Genomic DNA, 25,755 nt, shown 5'->3' on the forward strand with positions numbered 1-25,755 from the left:
TATGGGGAGTGCATTATACTATATTGAGGGCAATCTGGTGCATTATACTATATAGAGGCTATGTAGGGGGCCATCATTCAGTGTTGGAGCCATCAAACAGTTTGGGCGATGCTAAGGAGTCAGTATACTGTGTGGGGGCTCTATACGGTGAGGGGGCAATATACTGTGTATAAGAGAACATCATACTCTCTAGAGGGGACCTGTACAGGGGGAGACTCGGGACATTATTAAATGTAAAATGGGCACTTATTGTTATAGGGGAACTCAGGTTACTGTGACCGTCAAAGGGCCACACACAGGGCATTATTCCTTTTTATAGGACAAAATGTGGGCACTGTTTTCTAGGGCACTTGCACCCAGTATGACTATATTCTAGAGGTAGAATTTAGAGGGCACAGAGAACCACACAGCAGGTGCAGTAATAAGGACACATATGGCGGCATTCTCTACAAAATTAATTATAATAATTTGAAGAATAATCAGCACATCTGACAGGAGGAAAGCAGCCGCAGGTAATATGCAGGATTGTTATTGCTGATCCCATTCTGTGTGTAGAGCGCTGCTGCCATCGTGTGGTGATTGTGAAAACTGCATCATCTCTATCTGCACATAGCACTGACCTCTCAGTATGTGAAGCTGTGTAAGCGCTCCGCTCTCATTGTCTGATGCATGTGACATCTACCACACTAACTCTGGCTTTGTGGGGACCGTCCTTTTCAGGCTCTTTATAGCTCATTTGCTAATTCTACTTTGTCTGCACAAATGCAGTTCTCAATGAATTTGTCTGTGTCACCCCCTCTCCCATTAGGTCCTTTTGTCTTTGTTTCTGGAGTACCCCATTAGTGAGGCAGTCTCCTTGGGAAACTGTGACATCCCCATCTTTTAATTTGGATAAATTGGATTCTATACTTATTTTCCTGCCCGTCTTAGATTGTCCAACCCCATCATGCGCTCAGACACCACTAGGAGCACAGCAATGTGTACATGACATTGTGAGAGCAAGAGACCCCACCGTATCCAGAGATAACTGCGAGCTAGGACCCTGTAATAGAAGTGACTTTTCCTCTCTGAGGGCCGACACAAGCAGGGAGCAGCTGTGGACGTGGTCATGTGCCTGCTTCATTAGGGCAAAGTATATGTTATGATGTGAGGCTGGAAACCTCCGGGAGCTGAACCCTCAGGACCGCGACGACGAACCTCCCCTAGGCGAGCTGACCAGGTGGACCACCCCCTATACAGGGAGTGTAAGGGGCAGGCCCAAGGGAGACTATCGCCGCGGAAGCTGATACCCGGGGACAACCGGAGGATGACGTAAGCCGGGGAGGACTGGAGAACCGGTGGGAATGAAGACGACCACAGGGGAGACTGCTGTTGCCGCGAGGAGGGAGGTGACCACCAGGAGGGATGCTGGAACGTGTAGCAGAAGGGAAGCTGGCACAGGCGGGCGAGGACAGGAAAGGAGCAGACCTGGAAAGGAACACGAGAGGGTAACCGACAGGCAGACTAACGGGAAGTCAGGAGGAGTACAAGGCACAGAGACAGACAGAGCGCTAGGAGACGTGGACCCGATATCAGAGCGCGAAGCACAATTGATAATCAGGCAGGGAGCCTAGGGAGAGGCTGCCTGATATAGGGCACGCAGGAGGACTTCCGGGTTAGGGAGAGGCGGAGTCTGGGATCCGAGGGATAGGACGCCTGGACAGGGGAGGCGTGCGCCTGCGTACCTGGAGAGAGGAGGAGGAGGCGGGCCGAGAGGACCAGAAGTGCCTGGACAGCGTGGAGCCAGGGAGGAGAGCGGAGACCGCCGGCGTCATGGCAACAGGGGACGCAGCAGAGGCGGGCAGCGCGGCGGCGGCAGGAGCAGGGCCCGAAGCAAGGTCAGGACGCGCTGTGGTGGCAGCGGTCCAAGCGGCGGCTGCAGAGGCCGGAGGACGCGCCGGGGAGGTGAGCGTGACAGTACCCCCCTCCTTACGCCCCCCCTCTTAAGGCCAGAAAGGAATTGGGCTAGGATACGAGGAGCCTGAATATTCTCGCGAGGCTCCCAAGATCTCTCCTCGGGACCGAATCCTTTCCAGTCAATTAAGTAGAGGGTCCTACCTCTGGATCTCTTCATCGCAAGAATGTCTTTAACTTCAAAGACATCCTGTGCGGACACAGGCAGGGGTGAGCGGCCAGTGGAGGAGTGAAAACGGTTCAGGATAACAGGCTTTAGGAGAGAAGCATGGAACGAATTAGGAATTCTCAGCGAGGCGGGAAGTTTTAACTTGTAGGCGACATCATTGATACGAGCCAAGACTTCAAATGGACCTATATACCGAGGATCCAGTTTGTACGAGGGTTGTTTTAGGCGGACAAACTTTGAAGACAGCCATACTTTATCTCCGGGTTGGTACAGTGGAGAATCCAGGCGTCTTTTGTCCGCATGTCTCTTGATCCTACCTAGAGCCAGATCAAGCGCGGTTTTGGTCTCCTGCCAGACCCTGGAGAACTCCTCGGTCAGAAGATCGGCCGCCGGCACACCCGAGACAGGAGGTACCGGCAGAGGTACACCTGGATGTTGTCCATAGACAATGAAGAAGGGTGATTTGGAGGAGGATTCACTGGTATGGTTGTTGTAGGTGAATTCAGCCCAAGGGAGTAGGTTGGACCAATCATTCTGGTGGGCGTTGGAAAAATGCCGAAGATAAGAAACAAGGATTTGATTCGTGCGTTCAGCCTGGCCGTTGGTCTGGGGATGGTAGGAAGAGGAAAAGTCCAACGTTACCTCCATCATGCTGCACAGGGCCCTCCAAAACCGTGAGGTGAACTGAACCCCTCTGTCGGAAACGATATGTTTGGGGAAGCCGTGAATCCGGAACACATGGGTGACGAAAATCTTCGCCAATTGAGGCGCGGAGGGTAAGCCGGGCAGAGCAATAAAATGGGCCATCTTAGAAAACCGATCCACCACGACCAAGATGACGGTGTGACCAGAAGACCGGGGCAGATCGGTAATAAAGTCCATTGCAACATGCTGCCAGGGAGCCGAAGGAATCGGAAGCGGGTGTAAGAGTCCGGAGGGTAGATGTCGTGGGACTTTGTTTCTGGCACACGATGGGCACGAGGCGATGAAGTCTCGGACATCTTGACGAAGCGATGGCCACCAATAAAAACGAGAAATGAGAAGGAGCGTTTTCTTGAGGCCTACATGGCCGGCTAGTTTGGAGGTATGGCCCCAACGTAGTACTCGTCTCCTCTCACTTTCCTGCACGAAGGTCTTACCCGACGGTAATGAAGTCAAGTTAACAGGTGCGACCATGATAACTTTGCTGGGATCCACGATGTGCGATGGTTCCTCTTCATGATCCGAGACCAGAAAGGACCGGGACAACGCATCTGCCTTGAGATTCTTGTCTCCAGGACGGAAATGCAGTTCAAAGTCAAAGCGGGCAAAGAATAGTGACCACCTGGCTTGCCGGGGGTTAAGTCTTTGTGCAGACCGGATGTATGCCAGGTTCTTGTGGTCGGTGTAGATTTTGAACGGATGCACAGCTCCCTCCAGAAGGTACCGCCACTCCTCCAGGGCCAATTTGATGGCAAGCAACTCTCTGTCACCAATGGCGTAGTTCCTCTCTGCGGTGGAGAACTTCTTCGAGAAAAAACTGCAGGTGAGCAGACGGCCGGAGGGAGATCTCTGGGAAAGAACCGCCCCTGCTCCGATGGCTGATGCGTCTACTTCAAGAACAAAAGGTCTATTGATCTCAGGACGATGGAGGATGGGAGCCGTAGCGAAAGCTTGTCTCAAGGCTTGAAAAGCATCCTCAGCTTCCGAGGGCCAGGGGAGAGGATTGGCTCCCTTTCGGGTTAAGGCGGAGATTGGAGCAGTCAAGGTGGAAAAGTGTGGAATAAACTGCCGATAATAATTGGCAAAACCGAGGAAACGTTGAATCGCCTTGATTTCCTGGGGACGCAGCCATTTGAGCACGGCGGACACTTTTCCTGGATCCATACGTAGGCCCGAGTCCGAAATGATATAACCCAGGAATGGCAGGGAAGATTGCTCGAAGGCACATTTTTCGAGTTTGGCGTAGAGACGATGCTCTCTTAATCGTAGTAAGACTTGACGGACGTCTTTTCGGTGAGCAGCCAGGTCCGGGGAAAATACGAGAATGTCGTCCAAATACACCACTACACAGGAGTAGAGAAGATCTCGAAACACGTCGTTGACAAACTCCTGAAACACTGCGGGAGCATTGCACAGGCCAAAAGGCATAACTAAATACTCGTAGTGGCCGTCTCGGGTATTGAAAGCGGTCTTCCACTCGTCTCCGGAGCGAATGCGGACTAGATTATAGGCCCCTCGGAGATCCAATTTCGTGAAGACTCGTGCTCCCCGTAGACGGTCAAATAGCTCCGGAATGAGAGGCAGCGGGTATTTGTTTTTGATGGTGATGTTGTTGAGACCCCGATAATCAATGCAGGGGCGAAGAGATCCATCCTTTTTCTTGACGAAAAAGAAGCCTGCTCCTGCAGGTGACGACGACTTGCGAATAAAGCCTCTTGCCAAGTTCTCCTGGATATATTTGGTCATGGCCAGAGTCTCGGGAGGGGATAAAGGATAGATCCGACCTCGAGGTGGAGTTGAGCCTGGGACCAGATCGATTGGGCAATCGTAGGGTCGATGCGGGGGTAGAACCTCTGCCTCCTTCTTATCGAAGACGTCCGAGAAAGCCCAATAGGCCGATGGAAGATCAGTGGAGGTCAAAGTGAGAGGCGTGAAGTTCTTCGGTAGAACGGCAGACAGACATCGGTCTTGACAAGACTGTCCCCAGTGCAGAATGTCCCCGGAGCGCCAGTTCAAGGTAGGCTCGTGCGTTCTCAACCAGGGTAGGCCCAAGAGGATAGTATGGGATAGCGCGGGCAGTACATAAAAGACAATCTTCTCCCGATGTAAGGCTCCAATCTGAAGTTCCACTTCTTCGGTGACCTGAGTAACGGACATCCGCAAGGGTCGGCCGTCGACCGAAGCAATCTGCCGAGGAGTCTCCAGGGATCGCACAGGGATCCGAAGTCTCTTAACCGCCTCAAACTGAATAAAGTTACCCGCTGCGCCTGAATCAAGATAAGCCCACTCAGAGAAACGTTTGGAGCCTATGTGCAGAAGAACGGAGAGAACCAAAGGTAGAGAGGAATCATAATCACCTAGGGAGGCCTCTCTTACCTGTCCTAGGCGGAGGCATTTCCCGGGCGGATAGGACAGGAACGGAGGAAGTGGGAAGCACTCCCACAATAGAAGCAGAGCCCCTGTTCGATCCTCTCTCTCCGGCGTTCCTCCACCGGTTTTAGCCGATCTACTTGCATGGGCTCCGGTGCAGGAACCACAGAAGACGACGCCGGACGGGAGCGAAGAGGGCTGCGAGCGACCGGTAGGACGCGAGGTCTTCTCTCTCTGGCGGCCTCGCGGGATCGCTCCTGGAATCGTAGGTCGATGCGGGTGGCCAAGGAGATCAAGTCCTCCAGAGAGGCTGGAATATCACGGCCTGCTAACTCGTCTTTAATTCGAGCAGAGAGTCCCCGCCAGAAGGCTCCCACCAAGGCCTCATTGTTCCACCCCAACTCAGAAGATAGGGTACGGAACCGAATGGCGTACTGACCTACCGAGAGCGCCCCTGGTGTAGATTAAACAGCGCTTCGGTAGTAGAGGCTAAGCGACCCGGTTCATCGAACACCTTCCGAAAGGTGTCCAGAAAAATGGACAGCTGGGAGACTATGGGATCATCTCGTTCCCAGAGGGGGTTTACCCAAGCCAGAGCCTCCCCTTCCAAGTGGGACACGACAAAAGCAACCTTGGCCCGGTCAGTGGAATACTGCAGAGGGGACAGCTCAAAGTGTAGCAGACATTGGTTCAGGAACCCTCTGCATAATTTGGGATCGCCGTTAAAGCGTGGGGGCTTTGCTAGACGGGGTGATGAGTGGGGAGCTGCAGCCTGGGGTGGAGTGGAGGCTGCGGACTGGAGAGCCAGAAGACGGTTATCCACTGAGGCCATATAGTTTAAAATGTGGGCCTGAGCGTCACGCTGCTGTGCGAGCTCCTGCTGAAGACTCGCCACCTGAGGAGCGCTAGTGGGATCAGAGGTCTGTATGGAAGACAGACGGGACTCCATGGACTTGAGGAAGGACATTATCCTCGCCTGGTTTTCTCGTAGGAACAGGAGTTCCTTCTGAGTCGGGGTCGGGGTACCAGCGGGGTCCATGGCCTGATTATACTGTTATGATGTGAGGCTGGAAACCTCCGGGAGCTGAACCCTCAGGACCGCGACGACGAACCTCCCCTAGGCGAGCTGACCAGGTGGACCACCCCCTATACAGGGAGTGTAAGGGGCAGGCCCAAGGGAGACTATCGCCGCGGAAGCTGATACCCGGGGACAACCGGAGGATGACGTAAGCCGGGGAGGACTGGAGAACCGGTGGGAATGAAGACGACCACAGGGGAGACTGCTGTTGCCGCGAGGAGGGAGGTGACCACCAGGAGGGATGCTGGAACGTGTAGCAGAAGGGAAGCTGGCACAGGCGGGCGAGGACAGGAACGGAGCAGACCTGGAAAGGAACACGAGAGGGTAACCGACAGGCAGACTAACGGGAAGTCAGGAGGAGTACAAGGCACAGAGACAGAGCGCTAGGAGACGTGGACCCGATATCAGAGAGCGAAGCACAATTGATAATCAGGCAGGGAGCCTAGGGAGAGGCTGCCTGATATAGGGCACGCAGGAGGACTTCCGGGTTAGGGAGAGGCGGAGTCTGGGATCCGAGGGATAGGACGCCTGGACAGGGGAGGCGTGCGCCTGCGTACCTGGAGAGAGGCGGAGGAGGCGGGCCGAGAGGACCGGAAATGCCTGGACAGCGTGGAGCCAGGGAGGAGAGCGGAGACCGCCGGCGTCATGGCAACAGGGGACGCAGCAGAGGCGGGCGGCGCGGCGGCGGCAGGAGCAGGGCCCGAAGCAAGGTCAGGACGCGCTGTGGTGGCAGCGGTCCGAGCGGCGGCTGCAGAGGCCGGAGGACGCGCCGGGGAGGTGAGCGTGACAGTATATAGACCTCCTCTGTACTGAGAGGCCAGACGAGCAGTCCTGCAGCCTAAGTGACCAAACTCCCGGCGAGTGTCAGCTCCTAGGGCCAGCTCTTCGGGGGAGGATGTAGTAATGAAGTATAAAAATATTAGGAGCACTTTGGTCCCGATTGACCAAGGTGATTATCCCACAATTCTTATGTAAAACATCTTGAAAATTTGCAAAAGGTTTTGCACAGCTCGGAGTTTTTCGGCATTTTCACAGCAGTTTCACCCAGCTCTGACAAAATGGGCAAGATGGTGATGGGAAGGAGGCCTCCCTTATGCCAGAAATCTTACTCCAGTCTCCTATTGGTGTAATATTTGTGACTAGGCACAAACTACTCCTCAGATGCTTCTGGTTCATTAAGAGACATGCACCTCACTCCAATAGGCCCCTTCATCAAGATTGGCGAAAATCAGGGCCTAAGTTCTTTATTAGTTTTGGAGTAACCATCATTTTAATTTTTATTTAATAAATTAATACTTCCTGTAAAATTAAGTAACTTTATAATATATCTGATCAGACATATCTGCTCCTTTCTCCTCCTGGACTGATCAGTCACTATTAATTCATGGTAACATCTGTAATATCAGTTTTTAATTAAGGTAAATTTTCATATTACAGAGATAGGTGATGACAGTTGGTGCTTCTAAAGTTCTATAGAGAAGGGGGAAGAGCTATCGGCAGACAGGCAGCTTACTGCAAGTCCTCCTGAAATCACAGCTATGGTCCTCCATAGGAGATGACAGTCGGTGCCGGTGTCATCAATGTTTTGCATCCATGTTCCTCAGTGTTTGGTCCGTGTGTCCGTTTTGTCATCAGTGTTTTTCACAGATGAATAAATTACAAAGTTTCTCTTATTCTTTACAATGTTATATACAAGCAGTTCACCAATGCCTTCCGTGTGCTGTACATGTTTCTCACAGTCCCATACACTTGTGTTGGCCCTTTTCATCTATGATACCGGAGAAAAATGGACACAAGGTCTGTGACAGAACACGATGGTGTGAATAGCGCCATAGATTATAATGGGGGCCTGTTGTATCCATGAAAAACACTGATACAACCGGTACATGCAACACGGGCGTCTGAATAACGTCTCACGCAGATCTGCCTAACCTGTGATCGTTCTTCTCATAGGCTCCTATTACGGCTCATACAGCCCCAGCAGGCATCATTTGTACTGGAGAACAATATGAAGACACAGGAGCAAATAGAAAAACAATTAGAAAAGCTCGGATTATTAGAGGAGCAAACAGCGCTCATAGTGGAGGTGAGCACATTAGGTTTTTTAACTTTTTAGGTCAATTTTTATTCTCTCTAAAGAAAATAACATTAGATAAGATTGAATAAAGCTATTGGAAAAGCGGCCAATAAAGACTGATCCGGTGCCTGTAATGGTTGTCCCGTCTGACCAATCCCCAGTGTCGGATGCCAAGGGCCCACCAGTAACCAACTCCAGGGCCCCTATTTTCAACTACATGGAAATGTGACATTATCCTCAATCACAAATTTATAGAACAATGAACTGGGTAGATTGTTAATGAATAAGATGCTGCCTTTGTCTGTACACAATGATTCAAGTATATAGTCCTGAGTACCGCTCATATAAAAGGGTGGTGGCCACTCCAAAATGGGGGCCCACCGGAGGATTCTCCTGTCAGCCAGTCCAAGCCTGCCTCTCTTCTACCGTGTCTGTGATATTGTGGGATGCCTTTATATATAGGGTCCCTCCTGATGGGATAAAAAGGTAATTTTCCAAATACCCATTGAAAAAACAGTTTGCCCTTTGTTCTTGCCTTCCCTCTGATTAGTCTCCACCACTATCTGCAATGTTACCTACATTATAGACCCAAACAGATGGAAATGCCTATACTGAGGCTGTGTCACAAATGGACACAGGACGAGTCACCAAGATTGACGACCATTAACCCCTTCCTGACATCTGAAGTACTATCCCGTCCAGAGGACTGGGGACAGGATAATACGTCATCGCGATCAGCGGCGCTCCTAGGTGTCAGCTGATTATCACAGCTGACACCCGGGAGCGCCGCTGCTCGCGGAAGCCTTGTGCAGAGCCTGTCAGATCACTGACACAGTGCTGTGTGATGTGTCAGATCAGCGATCTGACACATGAGAGTGATGTCCCCCCTGAGACAATGTAATAATGTAAAAAAAATAGTTTATAAAAAAATCGCTAAATAAATAAAAAGAATAAAATAATCCCTAATTCATTTTTTGGAATTAAAAAAAATAAAAATAAAAGTACACATATTTGGTATCGCCGTGTCCGTAACGACCCGCCCTATAAAACTGTCCCATTAGCAAACCCCTTAAAAAATAAAATAAAAAACAAAGCAAAAAACAATGCTTTATTATCATACCGCCGAACAAAAAGTGCAATAACGCGCAATCAAAAAGACGGATATAAATAACCATGGTACCGCTGAAAACGTCATCTTGTCCCTCAAAAAACGAGCCGCCACACAGCATCATCAGTGAAAGAATAAAAAAGTTATAGCTCGCAGAATAAAGCGATGCAAAAATGATTATTTTTTATATAAAATTGTTTTCATTGCATAAAAGCGCCAAAGCATAAAAAACGTCATAAATGAGGTTTCTCTGTAATCGTACTGACGCGAAGAATAAAACCGCTTTATCAATTTTACCGTACGCGGAACGGTGTAAACGCACCCCCCAAAATAAATTCATGAAATACTGATTTTTGTTCATTCTGCATCACAAAAATCGGAATAAAAAGTGATCAAAAAATGTCACGTGCCCGAAAATGGTACCAATAAAAACATTAGTTAAGGAAGAATAATAAAATAAAAAAAATGTATTTATTTTCATTTTCCCATTAGGGATAGGGCTATGGTTAGGGCTAGGGTTAGGGCTGAGATTAGGGTTAGAGGTGTGTTGGGGTTAGGGTTGGAGTTAGAATTGGGGGGTTTCCACTGTTTAGGCACATAAGGTGCTCTCCAAACGCAACATGGCGTCTGATCTCAATTCCAGCCAATTCTGCGTTGAAAAAGTCAAACGGTGCTCCTTCCCTTCCAAGCTCTGCTATGCGCCCAAACAGTGTTTTACCCCCACATATGGGGTATCAGTCTACTCAGGACAGATTGGACAACAACTTTTGGGGTCCAGTTTCTCCTGTTACCCTTGGCAAAATGAAAAAAATTGGGGACTAAAAGATCGGGTTTGTGGAAAAAATATGATTTTTATATTTTCACGCCCGGGCGTTATAAACTTCTGTGAAGCCCTTGGGGGTTCAAATTGCTCACCACACATCTAGATAAGTTCCTTGGGGGGTCTAGTTTCCAAAATGGGGTCACTTGTGGGGGGTTTCCACTGTTTAGGCACATCAGAGGCTCTCCAAACGTGACATGGTGTCCGATCTCAATTCCAGGCAAAAAAGTCAAATGGCGCAGCTTCCCTTCCGAGCTCTGCCATGCGCCTAAATAGTCGTTTACCCCCACATATGGGGTATCAGCGTACTCAGGACAAATTGCACAATAAGTTTTGGTGTCCTGTTACCCTTGGGAAATTAAAAATTGGGGGTGAAAAGATCATTTTTGTGGAAAAAATATGATTTTTTAATTGTACGGTTGTAGGTTATAAACTTCTGTGAAGCCCTTGGGGGTTCAAAGTTCTCACCACACATCTAGATAAGTTCCTTGGGGGGTCTATTTTCCAAAATGGGGTCACTAGTGGGGGGTTTCCACTGTTTAGGCACATCAGGGGCTCTCCAAACGTGACATGGCGTCCAATCTGAATTCCAGCCAGTTTTGCATTGAAAAAGTCAAACGGCGCTCCTTCCCTTCTGAGCTCTGCCATGCGCCGAAACAGTGGTTCCCCCCACATATCAAGTATCAGCGTACTCAGTACAAATTGCACAATAACGTTTGTGTCCAATTTCTCCTGTTACCCTTGGTAAAATAAAAAAAAATGGACCTGAAGTAATTTTTTGTGAAAAAAGTTAAAGGTTCATTTTATTTTTTTAACCCTGAAGGATTAATAAACTTCTTGAATGTTTGAGCACCTTGAAGGGTGCAGTTTTTAGAATGGTATCACTTTTGGGTATTTTCTATCATATAGACCCCTCAAAGTGATTTCAAATGTGATGTGGTCCGTAAAAATAAAACGGTGTTGCAAAAATGAGAAATCGCTGGTCAACTTTTAACCCTTATAACTTCCTAGAAAAAAAAATTTTGGTTCCAAAATTGTGCTAATGTAAAGTAAACATATGGGAAATCATATAATCATAGAATCGTAGAGTTGGAAGGGACCTTCTGTGCCATCTGGTCCAACCCCCTGCTCAAAGCAGGATTCGCTAAATCATCACAGACAGATGTCTGTCCAGCCTCTGTTTGAAGACTTCTATTGAAGGAGAGCTCACCACCTCTCGTGGAAGCCTGTTCCACTCATTGATCACTCTAACTGTCAAAAAGTTTTTTCTAATATCTAATCTGTGTCTCCTCCTATTCAGTTTCATCCCATTGCTTCTAGTCTTTCCTTGTGCAAATGAGAATAAAGATAACATAGTAACATAGTTATTAAGGTTGAAGGAAGACTTTAAGTCCATCTAGTTCACCCCATATCCTATCCTAACTTGCCCTAACATGTTGTTCCAGAGGAAGGCAAAAAAAACCCATGTGGCAAACAGTATGCTTCACATTGGGGAAAAAAATTCCTTCCCGACTCCACATACGGCAATCAGACTAGCTCCCTGGATCAATGCAATATTAAGGAAACTAGTGTATATACCCTGTATTATACTTTTCAAGAAAGGCATCCAGTCCCTTCTTAAATTTTATTAGGGAATCACTCATTACAACATCATATGGCAGAGAGTTCCATAGTCTCACTGCTCTTACAGTAAAGAATCCACGTCTGTGATTATGCTTAAACCTTCTTTCCTCCAGACGTAGAGGATGCCCCCTTGTCCCCGTCACAGGTCTAAGAGTAAAAAGATCATTAGAAAGGTCTTTGTACTGTCCCCGCATATATTTATACATTGTAATAAGATCACCCCGAAGCCTTCGATTTTCTAAACTAAATAACCCCAAGTGTAATAACCTGTCTTGGTATTGCAGACCCCCCAGTTCCCTAATAACCTTGGTCGCTCTTCTCTGCACCCGCTCCAGTTCAGTTATGTCTTTCTTATACACCGGAGACCAGAACTGTACGCAGTATTCTAAGTGTGGTCGCACTAGTGACTTATATAGAGGTAAAATTATATTCTCCTCATGAGCATCTATGCCTCTTTTAATACATCCCATTATTTTATTTGCCTTTGCAGCAGCTGCCTGACACTGGCCACTAAATGTGAGTTTGTCGTCCACCCATACACCCAGGTCTTTTTCAGTGACAGTTTTGCCCAGTGTTTTACAATTAAGCACATCATTATACATCTTGCTTGTTCTACCCAAGTGCATGACCTTACATTTATCCCCATTAAAGCTCATTTGCGCCCAAGCTTCTAGTTTACATAAATCCTCCTGTAATATAAAATTGTCCTCCTCAATATTGATTACCCTGCAGAGTTTAGTGTCATCTGCAAATATTGAAATTCCACTCTCTATGCCCCTTACAAGGTCATTAATAAATATGTTAAAAAGAAGCGGGCCCAATACTGACCCCTGTGGTACCCCACTGCTAACCGTCACCCAGTCCGAGTGTGCTCCATTAATAACCACCCTTTGTTTCCTATCCCAGAGCCAGCTCTTAACCCACTTACACATATTTTCCCCTATCCCCATTGTTCTCATTTTATGTATCAACCTTTTGTGTGGCACCGTATCAAAATCTTTTGAAAAGTCCATGTACACAACGTCCACTGCATTCCCTTGGTCCAGTCCGGGACTTACCTCTTCATAAAAGCTTATCAGATTAGCCTGTCAGGAACGGTCCCTCGTAAACCCATGTTGATATTGGGTAATGAGGTTATTCTTCTTCAGATACTCCAGTATAGTATCTCTTAGAAAACCCTCCAGGATTTTACCCACAGTTGAGGTTAAACTTACTGGCCTATAATTTCCAAGTTCAGTTTTTGTCCCCTTTTTGAATATTGGCACCACATTTGCTATACGCCAGTCCTGTGGTACAGACCGTTATTATGGAATCTTTAAAGATTAAAAATAATGGTCTATCTATGACTGTACTTAATTCTTACAGTACTCATGGGTGTATCCCATGCGGGCCCGGGGATTTGTCAATTTTAGTGATTTTTAGACGCTGCCGTACTTCCTGCTGGGTTAAGCAGGTGACATTTAATGGAGAATTTTTATCACTGTTCATGTTATCTGTCATGGGATTTTCTTGTGTAAATACTGTTGAAAAAAAGTCATTCAGCATATTGGCTTTTTCCTCCTCTACCATTTCACCCAGACTATTTTTAAGGGGCCAACACTATCATTTTTTAGTTTCTTACTATTTATATAATTAAAGAATATTTTGGGATTATTTTTACTTTCTCTGGCAATGAGCCTCTCTGTCTCAATCTTTGTTGTCTTGATTTGCTTTTTACAGAATTTATTTAATTTTCTGTATTTATTTAATGCCTCATCACTACCTACTTGCTTTAATTCTCTAAATGCTTTATTTTTATCTCTTATTGCACCCCTTACAGCTCCATTTAGCCATAGTGGTTTCTTCCTATTTCTCGCATGTTTATTCCCATACGGTATATATTGTGCACAGGTCCTATTCAGGAGGATAATAAACATCTTCCATTTTCTTTGTGTATTTTTATGTCTCAGGATATCATCCCAGTTAATTGCACCAAGATCACCTCTCATCCGATGGAAATTTGCTTTCCTGAAGTTTAGTGTCCTTGTAAACCCTGTACTACACATCTTATTAAAGGATACATTATTTATTCGGACTCCCATGACAGCACCACGAGAGAGGGGAACCGCCCTTCGGGAACAGGAAACCTACAGATACAAAAGGGCGGCACCTCTCCCACGCATCAGTTGGTTTCCTGTTCCTGAGGGGATGGGATCCTACAGATGATATAGCGGATCCCAGACCGGCCGGCCGGTACAGGTAGCAAGGGGGTCTCCTACCTCGGCCTGGTGCGGAGCTCCTGGAGGACGCCACGGTGGCCCAGGATGGGTGGCACGGCGGTGGTGGATACAGCAGGGAGCGGCGTCCGGAGGAGGTCCGTCTCCAGGAGTAGAAGCTGCCGCCGGTAAGTATGCCCCCCGGGGGCTCCCAGCTCCAGCGGCACGATCGCGGAGGTTGGGGGGGCGGCGCAGCTGCAGGGCGCTGGGGCCAGGGAGCGCTCCATAGTGGAGCGCCCGGGCGTCCCGCATGACTTCCGGTCATGTCGGAGTCGCGGTGACGTCAGGGGGCGGAGCCTGGGGGCGCTTCCGGGTCAGCGGCGCCACTGCACAGGCGCGGGGACCCAAGATGGCGGCGCCCATCGGGAGGACGCCGATAAGCACCGGTTCCCATGCCCAAAGCGGCGCCAGCTGGGGAGGGGGGCCCTATTAGGGGGGAGGGCGCGGCAGGAGGAAATCTGCTGTCCGGAGGAGGGGTATATAGGCAGGACCCTAGATGGGTGCCTTGCCTTGGCCACATTATTGCGAGCAGTAATGGAGAGCGATCAGGAGCAGCAGCAGAGGCAGCAGCAAAAGCAGCAGCAACGGCGGCAACAGCGACAATCTTCACTGCCGCCCCTGTATGACCTTAGGCAGGTCAAACAGAAGAAGAAAGAGGCCCATGACAGTAAGGAGTGTCTGGGACGAAGTGACCAATCCAGTCATAAAGGCTCCTCTAGGCAGACAGGAGCATCGACTGAGAAAAATCCCCCTCATTCTCCGGTACTTGTGGCATTGGTAAGTGATCTTCGTGAATGTTCAGTCAGTGACGGGGCCTCCTTCTGTGTTTTATTCTAGGGGAAGAATGCTACGAGTAAAACCAAACACAGGGAATGCGCACTCTGTGCATGCCCGTTACCAGACTCATGCCCCAAAAAGTTGTCCCCTCTATATCCAGCAGACAGTGGCGGAGGAGTCGCCCGCAGTAGCGGCGTGTTTAAGGGATATAGTAAGGGCAGAGATGAAGGAAACCCTAAAATCCCTGTACCAACCAGAAAGTTTAAGGGGTGAGGACCCGGTGGAGTCTGTAATGTATAATAATTAGATCTGTCTCTTTAAGCAAGCCAGACTTATGGGACTTGGGGGGTGGAGACAAGAGGGATGAGAAGGGAAGTTTCAGTTTCACTTCTGGGTAGCATGGTAATGCAACTGTTATGCTGTGTGCTGGAGGACGAAGAATAAAAGATATCTAAAGTTTAATACCTTGAATTCTTCATAACGTGTGGACATTACAACTGGCGACGAGGATGGGATATAATCACCTACTGCTGTGAGTACGGACTATATTTTACCGCTTCACACGCCAGCACCACTGAGAGACTCTATCATGGCTGACTACTTACACACATTCCCACAATTCGATATGACTGATGTCATTAATCTCTCCCATAACTGGAGAAAATGGCTAAACAGATTTGAGAATTTCCTAGAAGCCATGGACATAAAGGAGGAGAAAAGAAAGAGAGCTTTGCTCCTGCATTGTGCAGGCACAGGAGTCTATGACATATACAGTACGTTACCTGCAGCAGAAACAGACACATACAGCAACTGCACTAAAGCTCTCACTGGCTACTTCAACCCCAAACAGAACATCAGATATGAAAGATATAAATTCAGGATTGCCAAGCAGCTTCCAGAAGAGTCCATAGACAATTATGTCACACGGCTAAAAGAGTTAGCACATGGATGTGCCTTTACAGATGTAGATGATGAAATCCTAACTCAAATAATTGTCACCTGCTCGTCTAATAACCTAAGGCGTAAGGCTCTGCAGCAGGATATCTCTCTACATGATTTGCTCAAAATGGCCCGTGCTATAGAAATAGCAGATCATCAGGCTACCGTAATGGAGAATGGGGATAAATTACATGTGCATAATCTCAAACAGAAAAATTTACCAGACAAACAAGCCCAGAAACAGAAGAAATGTTATAGATGTGGACAGGATTTCCCTCACCACCAGAACAAATGTCCAGCTATGGGACAAACCTGCAGTAAATGTGGAAAAGGGAATCATTTTGCAGCTGTTTGCAAATCAGCGCACTACAAGCCTCCGCTGCCTATGACAAAATCTGCAGATGTAAAAGTGATAAATCAGGACACAGAAGACATGTCTGCGACTGAGAACTATGTGTTCACTACCTCTGTCACTGGTTCAGTACAGTCTCCCTGTGTTACACTCTCAATCTGCAACACTGACATTACCTTTACAATAGATACAGGAGCTTCAGTGGATATCATAGATGGCACTACATATGAACAATTGAAAACAAGGCCAGTCTTACAACAAGTGCAGACTAAAATCTTTCCTTATGGATCTAAAACACCTCTAGCTATAATGGGACAATTTGATGCTGAAATTAGATATAAAGAAAACAGGCAGAAAACCACTTTCCACACATTACAAGGATCGGGAGGCTGTCTTCTCAGCTATCACACTGCCTTGGAGCTAGGGCTCATCCAGATTATTCATGCCATAACTGACCCTGCGGATATGGATGTACAAACTATGGTGAACAGCTTTCCCTCCCTATTTAGTGGTTTGGGAAAACTAAAGGACTCTCAAGTACACCTTCATGTGGATGACAATGTTCGTCCTGTAGCCCAGCCTCACAGGCGTATTCCATTCCACCTGAGACAGAAGGTAGAAAAGGAACTCCAATTGCTCATGGATGAGGACGTTATTGAAACTGTTACTGGTCCCACTCCGTGGGTCTCTCCACTTGTGGTAGTTCCAAAACCAAAGACTCCTGATCAAGTGAGACTGTGTGTTGACATGCGCCTGCCCAACACCGCTATCCAGAGGGAAAGACATATCTCACCTACGATTGATGACATTATTCATTTATTAAATGGAGCCACCGTCTTCTCAAAGCTCGACCTCAATAAGGGATATCATCAATTAGAACTGAGTCCAGAGTCCCGATACTTGACCACATTTTCCACCCATGTGGGCTTCAGAAGATACAAAAGATTGACTTTTGGAGTCTGCTCAGCAGCAGAAATTTTTCGGGATGCAATAAGGAGTGTCATTCAACACATCCCAAATGCCTTTAATTACAGTGATGACATATTGGTTTTCGGTAAAACTCAAGCTGAGCATAATCGTGCTCTATATGCTATCTTCGAATGTCTGCTTTCTGCTGGACTCACTTTAAACAAAGAGAAGTGCGAGTTGGACAAGGGTTCATTAGAATTCTATGGTCACATCTTCTCGGAAAAAGGAGTACAACCAGACCCCAAGAAAGTGGAAGCTATCAGAACAGCCTCAATTCCACAGGATGCCAGTGAAGTGCGTTCTTTCCTTGGAATGGCAAGTTACTGTGCTAGATATATTCCGAATTTTTCAACAATCAGCAATCCACTACGGGAACTTACAAAACAAAGTTGTATTTTTCAATGGTCTCAAGACTGTCAGGCCTCTTTTGAAACAATTAAAAATGAACTCTGCTCGACGACCACCATGGCTTATTTTGATCCAGCTCTTTGAACTGAACTGATTGTGGACGCCAGTCCCGTGGGACTGGGTGCTATTCTAGCGCAGTACAAGGATAACAATCAAAATCCTCACATCATTTCTTATGCAAGTAAGAGCTTAACAAACACTGAAAGAAAATATTCTCAACCTGAAAAAGAAAGCTTGGCAGTTGTCTGGGGATGTGAACACTTTCACTTATTTCTTTATGGAGCTCCCTTCACCATTGTCACAGATCATCAAGCACTTCTTACAATTTTTGGAAATCCCAGAGCAAAAATGCCTGCACGAATTGAACGATGGGGTCTACGTCTACAGGACTACAACTATAAAATTGTTCACAAACCTGGAAAATACAGTAATCTGGCTGATTATCTTTCAAGACATCCTACTAATGATGATATACCTGTGCATTCCTCTATTGAAGAATACCTACGTTTTGTTACGGATCATGCCGTGCCAAAAGCACTTTCTCTTGATCAATTTATAAATGAAACAACAAAAGACAAGACACTCTGTGCCCTAATACAAATCATCCAAAATCGAAGGTGGCATGAAATTCAAAAGGAAAAATTTCCTGATTCTGAGATTGATCTGAAAGAGTTAAAACTATTCTCAAACGTACGTGAGGAATTATCAGTCACTGAAGAACACCTCATTCTTCGAGGTACCAAACTAGTTGTGCCTAAGACTTTGCGTAACTTAGTCATACAGATAGCACATGAAGGTCATTTAGGAATTGTTGGCACAAAGAAGTTACTCAGAGAAAAAGTGTGGTTCCCAAATATGGATCACTTGGTGGAAGAAAAGATTAGACGCTGTTCTACTTGTCAATTAATCACTCCATCATCAAACTTAGAGCCATTACAAATGTCTCCGTTACCCACTGCTGTCTGGGAGGAAGTGGCAGTCGATATATATGGACCATTGCCAAATGGCCAATACATTCTCGTAACAATTGATGAATATTCTCGATACCCTGTCATTTCATTTATCTCTTCAACATCTGCTAATAATGTCATACCGGAGCTGGACGACATTTTCTCGGCATATGGTATTCCAAGAGTGGTCAAAACAGACAATGGACCTCCCTTCAATGGACATGTGTTTACACAATTTTCTGAATACTTGGGATTCAATCACAGGAAAATCACACCTTGCTGGCCGCAAGCTAATGGAATTGTGGAACGTTTTATGCGCACTCTGGGGAAACGTATCAAGGCAGCGAGCCTGGAGCACATCCCACTGAAACAGTCATTATACAAATTCATGCGTAATTACCACAATACGCCACACTCCACTACTAATGCTGCTCCAGCTCATTTAATGTTCAGCAGAACCCTGCGTATGCGTCTCCCTGATGTGACCAGCCATCCCCGACCGAGTGACTCCTCAGTGAGATCCACAGATTTCTCCAACAAACAAGCCATGAAACGTTATGCAGACAGAAGGCGAAGGACACAGTCAAGTGCCATCGAAAGAGGGGATGTCGTGGTGGTACGTCAAAGACAACCAACAAGACCCACCTGTATATGGTCCTGCAAAATATTATGTTACTAAAAGGAAAGGCAGCATGATCACGGCTGAACGAGATGGACACTCCATAACGCGAAATTCTTCATATTTTAAAATCATACCGCAGAATGATGACAATGAACTCTCTTTGGTGGAAGATTTGGTATCCGATGGTGGAGAGGACCAACAAGAGGTAGCTGGTCCATCAATAATGAACCCTCTCAATGAGCCCAGACGTTATCCTACACGAGAGAGAAGAGCTCCATCGAGGCTTATTGAAGAAGTATAACTACAGTTTGTTTGTTTTTTTGTTTTTTTTTTGTTTGTTTCTCTGGTCTTGGAATTGAACAAATAAGACTAAACGGACACATGATTTCTTTGGACGTTTTCATGTTGTTGCATTTATCAGTAATATGGGTTATTTATAGTGAAAAAAAAAAAAGGGGATGATGTAATGTATAATAATTAGATCTGTCTCTTTAAGCAAGCCAGACTTATGGGACTTGGGGGGTGGAGACAAGAGGGATGAGAAGGGAAGTTTCAGTTTCACTTCTGGGTAGCATGGTAATGCAACTGTTATGCTGTGTGCTGGAGGACGAAGAATAAAAGATATCTAAAGTTTAATACCTTGAATTCTTCATAACGTGTGGACATTACAGAGTCGGATTCCTCGACAGAGTGGAGGAGAAGTAAGGACTCCAATATTTCACCTCCCTCGTCCTCCTCAGGAGAAGAGGACTCTGGTCGGTTTTGCCTGCCGCTTGACTGAGTAGACAAGTTAGTAAAAGCAGTCAGAGGGACAATGGAGATGGAGGAGCCGAAGCCTCAATTATCCATGTAATGTTCCCACTAAACGAAAAGATTCAGGATCTCATCCGCAGAGAGTGGAAAAAGCCAGATAAAAGAGGGTCGCTACCACCAGCCCTCAAGCGGAGATATCCCTTTGATGATTCAGCAATGAATACTTGGGACAAGGCCCCCAAATTAGATGCAGCTATTGCGAAAGCATCGAAAAGATCCTCACTACCCTTTGAGGACATGGGGTCCCTTAAAGATCCTCTAGACAGGAAGGCAGATACCTTCCTTAAAAATACCTGGGAGATGGCAGCCGGTTCCTTAAGACCAGCAGTAGCATCAACTTGCACGGCCAGGTCCATGATGGTCTGGTTGGACCAGTTAGAGTCGCAGTTAAAACAAGGAACATCTAGACAGGCAATCCTTGGGGCCCTACCAATAATCCAGGATGGCGCAGCCTTCCTAGCAGATGCCTCGGCTGATGCAGTCAGAATGGCCGCCAGGGCAGCAGGACTCTAATGCGGCTCGGAGAGCCCTGTGGCTAAAGTGCTGGCTGGGAGATATTCAGTCCAGGGCGAAACTCTGTACTATCCCGTGTGAGGGGGAATATTTATTCGGAGCAGTCCTGGATGAACTGCTGGAGAAGACCGGGGATGATAAGAAAAAATTCCCAAATCTTTGGTCCGCATCTTACCGACGTCCGTTTAATAGAAGGAGATTCGGTCAAGGGAGAAGGCGTAACCCTTCACCTAATAGAGACCGTCCCAGATGGGAGGATAGAAGGAGAAGAGGTACGGGCTTCATGTTCAGACGCTCGTCGAGAGAGCGAAAAAGACAGAACCAATGACTAGCAATTCCCGTGGGGGGTAGACTGTCATCCTTCCTCCCAGCATGGCTACAGGTCACCAATAGTGACTGGGTGCGGAAGGTGATATCCACCGGACTCAGGTTGGAGTTCACTCAAGTCCCACGGGATACCTTTAAACCAACACCCTTAAGGTCTTCACCCCTCGAGCAAGCGGCTTTAGAAGCAGAGGTCTTGAACCTGTGCCTGAAAAACGTTCTGATAGAGGTTCCAGAATCTGAGAGAGGAAGAGGGTTCTACTCTCCCTTATTCCTAATCCAGAAACCGGATAAAACATTCAGAATGATTATTAATTTACGTTTCCTTAATGAATTTTTGGTTAAACGCACCTTTAAAATGGAGTCCATTAATTCTACAATAAAGATGCTGTTTGAAGGGTGTTTTATGGCGGTCGTGGACTTGAAAGACGCATACTATCATGTGCCCATCCACGCAGATTTCCTGCAGTTCCTGAGAGTGGCGGCATCAATAGACGGTATAATCCGTCATTATCAATATAGAGCCCTTCCCTTTGGTCTCTCAGCAGCGCCCCGGGTATTTACAAAAATAGTGGCCGAAGTTATGGCTCATTTACGGGAAGTTGACATCTTAATTATCCCATACTTAGATGATTTTTTGATTGTGGGAAATTCAGTGGACCATTGTCTATCTCAGATAGAAAAAGCTAAGTCCAGATTAGAGAACCTCGGATGGATAATAAATTACGAGAAATCCCGATTTCAGCCCTTAAAGGTCCAGAAGTTTCTAGGCTTGCTGTTAAATTCAGAAACTCAGCAGTGTCTGTTACCATTAGATAAATTACAGCAGATACAGCAGCAGGTTCTTTGGGCAATCGATAGACCCTCCATGACCCTCAGGCAGGCCATGTCCCTGTTAGGCTCCCTAACCTCATGTATCCCAGCGGTCAAGCGGGCACAATTCCACACTAGGACCCTTCAGAAAGATGTCCTGGTTAATAGCAGAACCTTAGAGGGCTTCTTGGAGGGTCAAGTATTGCTAAGCCCCTCAACTAATACATCTCTTAGGTGGTGGCTCGAAATTTAGCCTCGGGGGTGCCCTGGGTGATGCAGATAACCAGCGTAATAACCACAGACGCTAGTCCTTGGGGTTAGGGGGCCCATATGGGGGACATAGTGGTACAGGGACAGTGGGACTCCGATGCTGAGACCTCATCTAACCAGAGGGAGCTGCTGGCGATTGAATTGGCCGTTAAAAAACTCATTATGTATCTACAGGGCCATCATGTGAGGATACTCTCGGACAACCAGGTAGCGGTAGCCTATGTCAACCACCAAGGTGGAACCCGCTCCAACGCCCTGATGCGGATAACGGAATGTCTCCTTCAGATAGCAGAGAAAAATTTTCTATCTTTAACCGCGCTCCACATCAGCGGAAAAGACAACAGGAAGGCAGACTTTCTAAGCCGCAGGGCCCTAAAGCAGGGAGAATGGGCTTTAAACTCAGACATCTACAACCAGATTGTCCGCAAATGGGGTCAACCGGAGGTGGACCTCTTTGCCACCAAAGAAAACAGGAAGGAAAAAACTGTCTGTTCCCTAAATCCCAGGGAAAATCCACTGGCCGTGGACACCCTCCTAATAAAATGGGACTTCTCGCTGGCTTATGCTTTTCCGCCTTTGAACCTTCTACCTCTGGTAGTGAGGAAGATCAGGGAAGACGGGGCAAGAGTCATATTGATTGCCCCCTTCTGGCCCAGAAGGACCTGGTTTGCATGGTTGAGGACGATGTCAGTAAGCGATCCCTGGGTACTGCCGAACCTTCCAGATCTCCTCTACCAGGGGCCAGTCAACCACCCACAAGTAGCGGGACTCCGTTTGACGGCATGGTGTTTAAGAGGACACTATTGAGGGATAGAGGTTTCTCAAAAAATGTAATCGATACACTCCTAAAAAGTAGGAAACAAACCACCACAGGTATCTATGCTAGAACCTGGAGGCGATTCCTGTCCACCTTTGAGTTTAATATCAGGGATGGAATACCTGTAAAACAGATTCTAGAATTCCTCCAGAGGGGTCTTGAGTTGGGCCTTTCCACTAGTACATTGAAAGTACAGGTTTCAGCTTTAGGGGCCCTATTTGCATGCGACATTGCCGGTAACCATTGGGTGGCGAGATTCATTAAGGCAGTTACCAGATCGAGACCCATACTCAAAGATAGGTGTATACCTTGGGACTTAAATTTAGTCCTGACAGCCATGACAGAAAAACCGTTTGAACCTCTGGATTCTGCTTCACTAAAAATGATATCACTTAAGACAGCCTTTTTGGTAGCAATAATATCTGCACGTAGAATAGGCGACATACAGGCACTTTCCAGATTGCCCCCTTACACAGAATTCTTACAGAATAGAGTAATCCTAAGGCCAGACCCGGCACACCTTCCCAAGGTAGCATCTCATTTTCATAGGACACAAGAAATAGTTCTGCCTTCCTTCCTCCCTAATCCAACCAATCCTAAAGAACAAAAACTTCAGGCTCTAGATGTTAAGAGATGCCTACGTAAATATTTAGCAGCCACGGATCCTTGGAGGAAGGCGAACGCATTATTTTTATCCTTCCAAGGTTCCAGGAAAGGGTGTAGAGTGTCAAAGCGCACGTTAGCGAGGTGAATTAGGGAGGCTATCTCTCTTGCCTACACAGCAGGTGGCGGTCCAGCTCCACAGAATCTGAGGGCGCATTCCACTCGTGCCATGGCATCATCCTGGGCAGAGAGATCGGGAGTATCAATTGACCAGATATGTAAGGCGGCCACCTGGTCATCTCCTTCCACCTTTTTTAACCACTATCGGTTAGACATGGGTGCCTCCTCAGATCTCACCTTCGGGCTAAGGGTGCTGCAGACTGTAGTCCCTCCCTAATTAGTTTACATCTCTGTAATTCTCTCTTGGTGCTGTCATGGGAGTCCGAATAAAGTATTAAGTTACGTAACGGTATTTTTCGGAAGCCCATGACAGCACCCTTAGTTCCCTCCCTTGTTCACGTATAAGGGTGCACCCCTTTAGAGTATTGTTTTCGCGAGTCAACCTTATGTGGGAGATGGTTTAAAGAACTGTAAATAGGATAGATAGGTTGTATATATTGTGTATATGCGGTGTACTAACCATGGTAGCCTCTCAAGCTCTGTAATCCAACTGATGCGTGGGAGAGGTGCCGCCCTTTTTGTATCTGTAGGTTTCCTGTTCCCGAAGGGCGGATCCCCTCTCTCGTGGTGCTGTCATGGGCTTCCGAAAAATACCGTTACCGGTAAGTAACTTAATACTTTTGTGATCACTATTACCCAAGTGACCCTCAACCCTTATATTTGATATGCGGTCTGGCCTGTTGGTTAATATTAGGTCTAGCAGTGCCCCCCCCTCTTGCTGGGTCCTGAACCAGTTGTGAAAGATAATTGTCTCTCATAGTTGTCAAAAACCCATTACCTTTGCTGGAACTGCAGGTTTCGGTTCCCCAATGTATTTCAGGGTAGTTGAAGTCCCCCATAATAATGACTTCTCCTTGAGTCGCTGCTTCTTCTTTTTGCTTTATGAGGATATTCTCTGTTGCTTCCATTATTTTTGGAGACTTATAACAAACCCCTATCAGTAGTTTATTATTTTTCCGCCCTCCCCTTATCTCTACCCACAGGGACTCTACATTTTCATTAGATTCATATATATTATCACGCAGGATGGGTTTTAAGGATGATTTTACATATAAACACACGCCTCCCCCTCGCTTATTTGTTCGGTCATTTCTGAACAGACTACATCCCTGTAAATTAACCGCCCAGTCATGGCTCTCGCCCAGCCATGTCTCAGATATCCCCACCATATCATAATTATGTTCCAACAAAATTAATTCTAATCCCTCCATTTTGTTAGCGAGGCTTCTGGCATTAGTATACATGCACTTTATGTATCTCTCTGTACCTCTATTCTTTCTTAAATTATCAACTGTTGTAACCCCACCCCCCATGCCACCCCCACCCCCAATTTCATTATTTGTGCCCAGGTCTCTATCTGCACTGTCTTCCCCTCCTATAAAAGGAATACCCTCCCCCCATTCCCTAGTTTAAACACTCCTCCAACCTTCTAGCCATTTTCTCCCCCAGCACAGCTGCACCCTGCCCATTGAGGTGCAGCCCGTCCCTAGCGTAGAACCTGTAGCCAACTGAGAAGTCGGTCAAGTTCTCCAGGAACCCAAACCCCTCCTTCCTACACCAATTCCTGAGCCACTTCTTAACCTCCCTAATCTCCCATTGCCTCTCTGGAGTGGCACGTGGTACAGGAAGTATTGCCGAAAATACCACCTTGGAGGTCCTTGCTTTAAGCTTGCAGCCTAATTCCCTGAAATCATCTTTAAGGACCTTCCACCTACCTCTAACTTTGTCATTTGTGCCAATGTGCACCATGACCGCTGGATCCTCACCAGCCCCTCCCAGTAATCTGTCATCCCGATCAGCGCTGTGTCGGACTCGAGCGCCAGGTAGGCAGCACATTGTTCGAAGATCCCTGTCTTTGTGACAGATTGCCCTATCTGTTCCCCTAATAATTGAGTCCCCCACTACCAGCACCTGTCTGGCCTGCCCTGCTCTCCTATTTCCCCCCTTACTGGAGCAGACACTTCTCCGGCGGCTTTCAGAGGACATGCCTTGCTGCAGCAGTGCTACTCCTGCACTAACACTCCCCTCATCTGCCAACTTAGCAAACTTATTAGGGTGTGCGAGATCAGGACTAGCCTCCCTGGCGCTCTTCCCTCTACCCTGCCTTCTGTTACCCAGTTGGCTACTTCACTGTTCTGAGGCTCCAACCTAGCATCCCCCCCTCATCTATCCTATTGAGCGTCCGCTCAGTGAGCAAAAGACTCCATTCCATATTGTCTATGGATCTCTGTGTTGCCAGCTGATCATTTA

The 25,755-nt window shown here is 47.2% G+C and overlaps 1 protein-coding gene across 2 annotated transcripts in view; it reads left to right on the forward strand.

Annotated features, from left to right (window-relative positions):
• The window catches only part of LOC141051321 (probable ubiquitin carboxyl-terminal hydrolase MINDY-4), a 217,484-nt gene that overhangs the window by 188,721 nt on the left and 3,008 nt on the right, over positions 1-25,755 (forward strand). Inside the window, exon 3 of one of the 2 annotated variants that reach the window (XR_012220626.1) lies at positions 8,226-8,358. The exons of the other annotated variant lie outside the window; for it this stretch is intronic. The gene's annotated coding sequence lies outside the window, so the exon portion shown is untranslated. The remainder of the gene's footprint in view (positions 1-8,225; positions 8,359-25,755) is intronic. 2 annotated transcript variants of the gene reach the window in all.

This window comes from Dendrobates tinctorius, unplaced genomic scaffold, assembly GCF_039654945.1.
Source record: "Dendrobates tinctorius isolate UK_male_01 unplaced genomic scaffold, ASM3965494v1 ptg000156l, whole genome shotgun sequence".
Lineage (NCBI taxonomy): Eukaryota > Metazoa > Chordata > Amphibia > Anura > Dendrobatidae > Dendrobates > Dendrobates tinctorius.